The 9680-nt window shown below is 43.2% G+C and overlaps 1 long non-coding RNA gene across 2 annotated transcripts; it reads right to left on the bottom strand.

The window, feature by feature from the left end:
- Positions 1-933: 933 nt before the first annotated feature.
- Positions 934-8592, bottom strand: LOC128635362 (uncharacterized). Of its 2 annotated transcripts, XR_008398337.1 has the most exons (4): positions 6953-8592; positions 6193-6313; positions 3154-4636; positions 934-1370 (listed from the first exon to the last, which is right to left on the bottom strand). It is a non-coding gene; the product is annotated as an uncharacterized LOC128635362 (long non-coding RNA). The 2 variants fall into 2 exon arrangements; XR_008398336.1 differs by having other exon boundaries at positions 934-4636.
- Positions 8593-9680: the final 1088 nt, after the last annotated feature.

Genomic DNA, 9680 nt, shown 5'->3' with positions numbered 1-9680 from the left:
TTCTTGTCTTGACAGGAGTGGAACCCAGTGTGGTCTTCTGCCATGGTATTCCATCTGCCTTATGATTTGGTACGCTGTGAGCATTCCGAGATGCTTTTCTTCTTACCACTCTGTAGCCTTCCTGTCAGCCTGGCCATTCTCCTCTGACTGGCAATAGGCATTACTGCCCCTAAAACTGATGCACACTGGATTTTATTATTATTATGATTATCATTATTTTGGTTGCACCATTTTGTGGACTCAAACCAGCCCATCTAGCGCCAACAACTATGTCACAATCGAAGTCACCGAGATCCTATTTTTCCCGTTCTTATATTTGGTGTGAACATTAACTGAAGTGCTGCCACATGATTGGCTGATTAGATAATTGCATGAATGCGGAGATACGGGTGTTCTTAGTGGTTAGTGAGTGTATACAAATAAAGTACAGTGAAATTCTTTGTATAAAGCTTGTTAGTAAGCTAAGGTCAGAGCACGGGGTCAGTCATGATATGGCATCTCTGGAACAGAGAAGTTGGAAGCCCTTACCCAAGGGCCCAACAGTGGCAGCTTGGTAGAGCTGGGGCTTGAATACACGACAATCGGATCAGTAGATCAGAACCTTAACCTCTGAGAGACCACCGCACTGATACAAGGGCTATTAATGTACTACTAGGGCTATTACAGCTTTTCCTCCTTAACCTACCTCATCTCATCTCATATCCCTTGTCCTCAGTATTCTCAATGTCTCCCAAAATCTTTCTGCAACTCCACCATCCTTTCCTCAATCCCTCCTCCATCTCGCACGCAGCGTTCCTTTCCTTCCTTCTCTGCTCCATCTCATCTCCCTTTCATCTTGTACATCTCTTTCATCCCTCTTGCACTTCTCTGTCTCCTCTTGCTTACACGCCCCCCCCCCCAAACTCCCATCTCCTTCCCGTCCTTCCTCTTCTGTTTCACTCAACCTCTCCTTCCCTTTCTACCATCTTTCCACTGTGTCCCGCATTTCCGTTGCACCATTATCGTCTCCCATACCACCCCTACTTCCTCTGCTCCATCTGATCTTCCTCTCTTCTCTCCTTCTAAATCTTTCCAGCTCCTCTCTCTCTTATTCTCCTCTCTGTTCTCTCTCTCTCTCTCTTTCCTCCCCCTCCATCCCTCCTTTCCCAGTCTCAGGTGTGCTTGCAGAGAGCTGTGCTGCCTCCAATTTTCCCCCTGACTGCCTTTAACATAAGGGGTAAAGTGAGAGGGGTGCCGAGGGCCTCCACACACACACACACAGAGTCGGACGTGCTCGTCAGTGCCGCTGCACCATTACCGCCTCCGTTTATTTACCCGTCTTCCTTCCCTCTGTTTGGTCCCTGGGGTACGGTCTGAGAAGAGGCAGATGACTTTATTGGAAAGCAAAGGGAGAGAGAAGAGAGGCCGCATTACTAATACTGCTATGAGGAGCATTTAAGTGCATGTATACACACACACACACACACACACACACACACACACACACACACACACACACAGAAAGATAGAAGTCATTCTCCGGTCACGGAGCTATTGGCAGCTATGCAACTTTGAAAGTGTTTATCGTTTTATTACTCTAATATATGTTTTGTCTTCATGGTTTGTATGTGCACGCACACACACACACACACACACACACACACACACACACACACAGCCTAAAGGCCATCATCACTGATACGCTTTTAGAATGGATTTCCCTGTTGTGCTTCAGTGAGAAAGTCTGCTGCTATAAATCACCTCCTTGTTCTCTCTTTCACACCATTTGTGCTTTCACGCTATCAGCTCCTCAGAATCATAGTCGCCTCCAACCACCATCCTAAATATCCTAACGACTTTATTTTCCCGAGACCCTTCAGTGGATACCCTAACCTCTCCAGCCCTTTTATCCTGTACCATACCATCTCCACCACTGGCACAGTCTCCTACGGACGCTTGATAATATACCGCAACATGTCCGGTCTCCATTCTATACATTAACATCGCCACTATTTCCTAGACCTAATTCTTATTATATACACTAACGTCAGTATCAATATCGATCATTTCAGCGCTGTGGAGCGGCCGAAAACCAGATCACAGAGATTATTAGCTTCAAGATGTGCTTGCAACTGGGAGGCTAGAACTTTTCCCAGAAATTTAGATATGAAAGGCAGGTGAGAAATCCTTAGACGCTCTATCTTATACCAGAACCTGTCCACCATATCAGATTAGTCCTACACCGTAATATCTCCATCATGCTTCCATTTAATTCCCCTAACATATCCACTTCTACATCTCCAAGTCCCTTCCCTTGATCTCTTAAACCTCCAATCATCTCCTTGCTCTCATCTCTCTCTCTCTCGCGCATTTTACCTCACCACTTTTACCACATGACCTCCATATCGACCCATCTAAATGGAACTAATCCACGTAATCCACGATTAAAGTCGATAAAAGTAGTTAAAAGCACACTATTTTATACAACAGTTAGTTCTGGTCCACAAATTCGACCGGTCAAGCGGCGTTCCAAGAGTGTACTAAAAACGCACTGGGAGGTGTCACTGCGTCCCCCACTCTGTGTTCTTCCTAGTTTGAAACCGTCACTACGGTAGAGTTAGCGACACCAACGGCAGATATGGCAAAGGATTCGTTTGGCTTCGATGAAGGCTCATCAGATGAAGATGAAAATGAAGAAGGGACGCCAATTCGACCAGAAGCACCTTTTAACGGGGACGTATAAATCCGTGTGAGCTAGCTAGCCAACATGCTATAATGTAAGTGTGGCTTCGTTGGGATTTATTTCCACTAGCGGAGCAAAAATAAACGGAACATTTGGCCACATCGCGTCTTACTCTATATTCATCTATTGTTTAAAGAACTGCTGTCTAAAAGCAAGACTGCATGAGCGAGAGTGCGGTTACATTGAATATCACTGTTGGTTGACACTTGTACCTAGCTACATTAGCTTACATACTGTTTGAAAGATATATATATTTATATATATATCTGATGAAATAAGTGGGCGGGGTTACTCCGGGTACTCCGGTTTCCTCGCCCAGTCCAAAGACATGCATTGAAGGCTGATTGGCATTTCCAAATTGTCCATAGTATATGAGTGTGTGTGATTGTGCCCTGTGATTGGTTGGCACCCCGTCCAGAGTGTCCCCACACCTTCGCTCCAAGTTCCCTGGGATAGGCTCCAGGCTCCCCCTGACCCTGTGTCGGCTAAGCAGTATGGAAAATGGATGCATGGATCAAACAACTGATCAATTAAACCTGAAAATAAAACAAGAGAAAATGATTTTTTTTTTTCTTCAAATATGCTCTTGAACATACAGAAACAGTACTTCCTTTCATGCTCTTTAGTTTCAGAATTTACATACAAACATCCACAGAATTAAAAGTTACCAGGGTTGTTGTTTTGTTCGTTTTTCTCTCTCTCTTCCTTTTGTCAGAAATATCTGTCCTTTACATTGTGTCAGAGGAACAAAAGGTCATCCGTTAAACATTATCTCAGATCTCGCATGCATTTTTGCGCAAAAAAAAAAAAAAAAAAAAAAAAAAAAATTTTTGCTTTCATTAGATTTCATTTAAAAATCTGCCTTTTAAAATGGATGAATTTCTCAATAATGGCTTGGCTTCAAGCCCGATGAAACGTGGGTTACAGCTACAGATCTTTTCTATGCAGTTTAGGTGCCATTGAGGTTTTTCAATTAACTGAGCCATGGGCCAAAAAACAAAACAAACAAACAAACAAACAAACAAACAATTCTGACCCTCATTCATTCGAAACACATTTCCAAATTGATCTTAACTTTCCCACGGGGTTTGTTTGTTATATTAGTGACATACTGTATCAAGCCCTTGAAAGTGCAAGGGTCTATCTGACTTATTAACATGTGATTTACATGTCACTGAATGTGTGTGAGAAGGGTTACAGATCACGAGTATCAGAGGAAAGTTGAGACGCTTTGATGTCATGGCTTAATATACAGTATTATGTTCGACATAATCAAAAGCTAGAACTAAAACAGAGTTTAAAAAAAAAAACAACCAAAAAAAAAACAACGTCGATATTTATGGAGAATGGTTACTCGTTGAAATGGTGAATTTCTGTAAGGAGTCTCCAGTGTCGGCGCTTTATTACGGTAAGTTTATTAACTTCCAGAGACGGAAGATGGGCTGGTGATGGAGCGACTGTTTATAGTTTCTATGATGTAAGTGATGGCAGTATAACAGTAACTAACTTGTCTGTGCTGTTAGTCTCTGCATGCCACACGATCAGTACCTTTAACTGCACACCCCAGTATTTAATCCCTTACATAGCATAGTCGTACACACTAGAGAGAGCACACGCACCGTCAGATATCCTGAATGTGCACGGACAATACAGGTCTAGGGTTTTGAATTCTAAAGACGATAAAGGTGCCTTCGTTTTGGCCAGATTTTCCCCGCTGTCCCCCATCTCATCAGGAAGTCAATGAGATTCTCACATCACATTCCTCAGACGGAGTCAGTCATCTCTCTTCACCAGGGCGAAATCATTCCCCCTTTTCCCCACATCCCTCTCTCCTCCTCCTGTCCCCCCCCGCCTCTCTCCTCTGTTTGCACCTCCTCTCAGTGCCATAGCCCAGGGCAGGGAAATCCTATTAGCCTTTACCAGGGGAGAGAGCACAAGACACATCATTAATTACACACAAAAACCCTGCGCCATGCTTAATCAGCCACGACTGCAAAGCACACACACACACACACACGTGCACACACGCACCAACACAGATACGATGAGCTGCACACAAGCTGATACTACAAATGTATACACTCCTGCATTCAGATATGGGGGAGAACCTACACACACACACACACACACATTTTTTAAAAGGGATGAAAGCAGTTCTGGTGAACCAGGGCCAGTACGTGGAGACTGAGCAGCTGGGGGGCTTTTGTTAAAAATTACAAAACGAACTGCCTTACACACACACACACACACACACACACACACACACACACACACACACACACACACCTTTCTTCATCAAAAACTGGCACCACATTATCCTTTCACCTCCTCTCCATATGTGCACGTTCACGCAGTTCAAAGACCTGTGCTGATACGGAACAGATGCACAACGCTGATTCTGATTTTTTCCATCCGTATAAATCAGAAATAACATAACTGATAAGCTTGTAATTGAGCAAACACGGCCAGATGTTTACATAAACACGGTCAGTCGAAGAAAGAAAGGCAGGATGAATGAGGATGGCGAGAAATGTCCGAATCCCATGTAGATTTTAAAAAATATATATATATAAATAATAATTGGCTACAGAAATAAAAATCACAGAAATATTGATTCACACTTGACTTGATAAAAGGAATGAGATGATCATTTGTGTGCGATCTGAAGTGGGTTTCGTCGGAAGTGCAGTGAACGTAATCGCCATGGGTCCGACACTCTCATTTACAGGTGAACTGTACAGCAAACCCAACACGAGGTTCATACACACGCAGTCTGACACCTGACAATCATTTCTACTTTCTACTATAAATGCCATGGATGTACAGTATGTTCAGGAAAATCCAGCAGCAATGTCAGTCTTTTAACCTTAGAGCTCCCTCGTGTGGCCAGTGAGAGAAATGATTAAAGAAATGAATTCACTTCTGGGTGATGAATAAAGAGAGACACAGGCTCAGATAAACAAACATGACCGAAAATAAATACGCCTTCACTAATATAACAGTTAATCGACTGTTTAAACCCATAAAGGCTAATGATATACTGCATACTACATAAAAAAATTCCCTATTTGAAATCCCCAATACATCCTTCATAGCACACTACATAGGGCACCAGCTCCATGAGGAGCTGTTCCAGCTTTAGCCAGTGATAAACTTCTAATTTTTTTTATTAGTTTATGTAAAAGATATCAAAAGCTCTGCAAGCAAAATCCTCAATCCAATTCGTATACTACAGTGTGTTGTGTTCTTTGATCACGCAGGGTCCCTTCTATGCATCATTTGGTTTTGGTTAAAGATCTGATGTCATTCGGTGCAAAAATTCCAGAAAATTCGGACACTTTATATGAAAATGTCCAGGCCAAAATGTGCAGTTTCAGCTCAAACAGTGTGTGGCAGCGTGTTATGCCTAGCAGGTGCAAATATCTGAGCTGACTGTGCCGCATAGAAGCTGAACAGATATGATCATTTACCGTTCAGGAGTCTAGAGGTGAGTATGAAGGTCATTCTGGTCCTCTGGTAGGGGCCACCAACACTCCACCTCCCAGAACGGGTCTACATCTGCTGGGTGAAGGTTCAGATAATACCCACACACTGCAGAGAGGAAGAACATTTTAATAGTCTATAGATTAGGAGATAAAAGGGGCTCTTTTTTTTCCTTCTCCAAAAATATCTTGAATGCACTATGCTCAATAATGAAGAAGAAAAAAAAAAAAAGACTTTACTCAGTTATTTATTTTTAAGGCAAGACACTATAGATAGAAATGACCATTTTGGTCAATAGGAAATTAAAAATATAAACCTTTATAAACCTACTTACTAGAGTGAAAACACACAAAACTGGATTTATTATTATTATTATTATTATTATTTACGTTTTTATTTATATTACGTTTTTCTCGAAGCTTGTTTTCCGGCGCAGGGTGCTCTATATTCACAACCAAAAATGAAAAGTTTCTGTTCATTCATATCTCCAATTACGAGGAATTTCCCGCAGATGAAATCACACGAGTCTCATGACCAGTGAGACAGGTTTATCGTGACAACACCGTTGTAAATAAAGTACAAATACCTAATATATAAGGAGCCGCACTGGCCCACTTCCGAGTATCGCACAATTATTTGTAGGCCCGTATTTGTAGTAATCTACACTGAATGCACCGATACACATGTGTATGTAAACACTACTTGCGGATATTCAACACGGGGAATGATATACAATCGTCAACTTACCATTTTACACACTGGCACATTGTTAACCAGCACTTCAGTTCACTCTGGGGCATACGCTTCACCAGGGTCACAATCTCTACCACGTGAACGAATGCGGAAACTCCGTCGTTAAACTCACGGTCGGCTGGACACGAGAGTTCGAACGCCGAAGCGGTAAACAGATCTTCTCTTACAGATGCTTTACCGAGGTCTCCGAGTTGTTGCCAGGTTTCCGGAGAAGATCGTGGAACAGAGAATAAAAGGTGCAGTGACTGTCCGGGTCCAGTCCATACAGAACAGGTCGATCACGTCGGATTACAACGCTCTATTACAGATCTGACGTCTGTTGTAACATGTTGGTGTCAAAATATTCTGCATCCTGCATCATTTCTGCACCATTTCACACTGGTGTCTTAGTTTACGATCACCTCTATGGCTCCGTACGTTCGCTGAATCTCACACACACTACAGTTGTCCCTCCGTAAACTAATAACGGTCTCCAGAAGGACTCAAAGAACCGAGGGTTCATCTTCCACTAGTCGCAGTAAGGGGTTTTAAATATAGCGAGAGTAAAACACAGTGAACAGTAGGGTTGTAGTCAAGATCGCTATCGTCAAGTCCAAGATCAGGAGTAGCCGGGATCAAGGCAAGTCGTAAGGGGGTCAAATCCAAGACAAGACTGAGCTGAAATGAAAGCATGTCAATAGGACGGGAAAACCAGGGGCGAACCAGAAGAAAGAGAAGCTCTTATAACAACAACAAAAAAAAAAAACAGTGCGTAGTCTAACAAGAAACAGCTAGTGTTCAGCAGGGGGAAGAACTGTCTGTTACAAAGCCCCACAGTTATGGAACAGCCTTCCAGTCAGTGTTTGGAGCTCAGACACAGTCTCAGTGTTTAAGCCCAGGCTGAAAACATATTTGTTTACTCAAGCTTACCATAAATAAGACTTCCTTTTATGCAAAGTACACGATCTCTTCCTCTCTTTACCTCCCTCTCCCTCGCTCCTTCAGTCGAGCCACACATTATATTACGGAGACGCCAGTGATCCTGACCCTTTCTGCTCTCCGGACCTGCCTGATCCATCCTGAAGCCCCACCTCTGCATGGAGCTCTCATCAACCGGAGGCTACGTTCTGGTACTGAGGACGGCGCCAAGCGGTGCAGCCTGGAGATTGCGTTGGATGGTGCCACTTCAAGTACCATGGAAATGGTTTGGGACCTCAATTTCACATGAACAGTTGTGCTGTGGTTGCCGGGACTACGGTTGCTGCGATGGCCTTGGGACTGCGATTACCACATACGAGTCTCCTTTAGTGAACTTTCTTTTACTTTCACGCTATCCGTCGTGACCCAGATGAGGACGGGTTCCCTTCTGAGTCCGGTTCCTCTCAAGGTTTCTTCGTCATATCGTCTCAGGGAGTTTTTCCTCGGCACCGTCGCCACCGGCTCGCCCGATACGGATAAATTCACACACTTAAAATCTCCATCCCGTGTTTATATGTTTCTGTACAGCTGCTTTGAGACGACGTCCGTCGTCAAAAACGCTATACAGATCAAATTGAATTGAATTCTCTGAGCATAGAGAGGCAGAGAGTGGCAAAGTTAACCCTTATGAACAGACACCAAAGCACATAACTTGAATGACGAATTAGCATCAGACAGAGACGTGAGGCATTGGAAAAGCTAGACAAAATAAAGACAAATAAAGACAAGACAAGAATACAAATTACTTATCAGAAGAGAGAGAGAGAGAAAGGTGTATTATAACCTAAACATGACGCACAACTTGCTCTAGAGCATCAGTGTTAACCTTGAAGAAATTATCATGGTGATGTGGAACCAGTGCTCGAACTGAGGGAGGGCTGGGGAGGTCCCGGACCCCCCGTAAGCGTAAAGGGACCCCCATTAAAAGCCCTAAAAAAAATTTACCTTGGTGGGGGAGGGGGGGGTCGCTGGTGTTTCATTAAAACCAGAATATTAGAAGCAGAAATATGATCAGTTATTTGTTCCGATTTTATAAGTAACCCAAATTAGATTCATTTAGCCTGAAACCCGCTCAAGTGCACCACACACTGTTCTGTGGAGGAATTTACAGACAGCACCCGCGTGACACTGGCCGAGTAGATCCTCACTTTCACCTCACCACGATGGGAAGATGTCAGTCAGTCTTCTTGGATTTATGATTGATTGGGACACCTGATTTATTGACATTGAATAAGCGTTCATCTCTGAACAGTCGCTCGGTCATCGTTTTAATACGCGAGTAATCTTTCTTCGTCGAACGCCGTGTCCGCTCACTATCAGACAGTTGGAACTAGCCGTCTAACGTGATTATGAAGAAAAAAAATAATAAATAAAGAATAAAATAAGTACGAAAGTGAATTTAAAAAATATATATATGTATAATCAGGTCAAAATGGGGTTGTTGTTTTTTTTAATTATTGAAGCTGAAAATGTAGCAACATTAAAACCCTGGTTGGTGAATTTAGATGTTTAGGGGACGGGCCCCTCACAGGGGACGGGCCCCTCACAGGGGACGGGCCCCTCACAGGGGACGGGCCCCTCACAGGGGACGGGCCCCTCACAGGGGACGGGCCCCTCACAGACCTGTAATGTTGGATTATTTCCCTCAATAAATAAATGACCAAGTATAATATTCGGTCTTAGTCGTTTCCTTGGGTTCTCTTGGTCTACTTTTAAGACGTTTAGGTCATAGTTTTAGGTCATATCGATGCAGATATGTAGAAAA

Source organism: Ictalurus punctatus, chromosome 18 (assembly GCF_001660625.3).
Source record: "Ictalurus punctatus breed USDA103 chromosome 18, Coco_2.0, whole genome shotgun sequence".
In the NCBI taxonomy this organism is placed as follows: Eukaryota; Metazoa; Chordata; class Actinopteri; order Siluriformes; family Ictaluridae; genus Ictalurus; species Ictalurus punctatus.
Note: the sequence above shows the minus strand (reverse complement) of the source record. Positions and strands in the feature narration are given on the sequence as shown.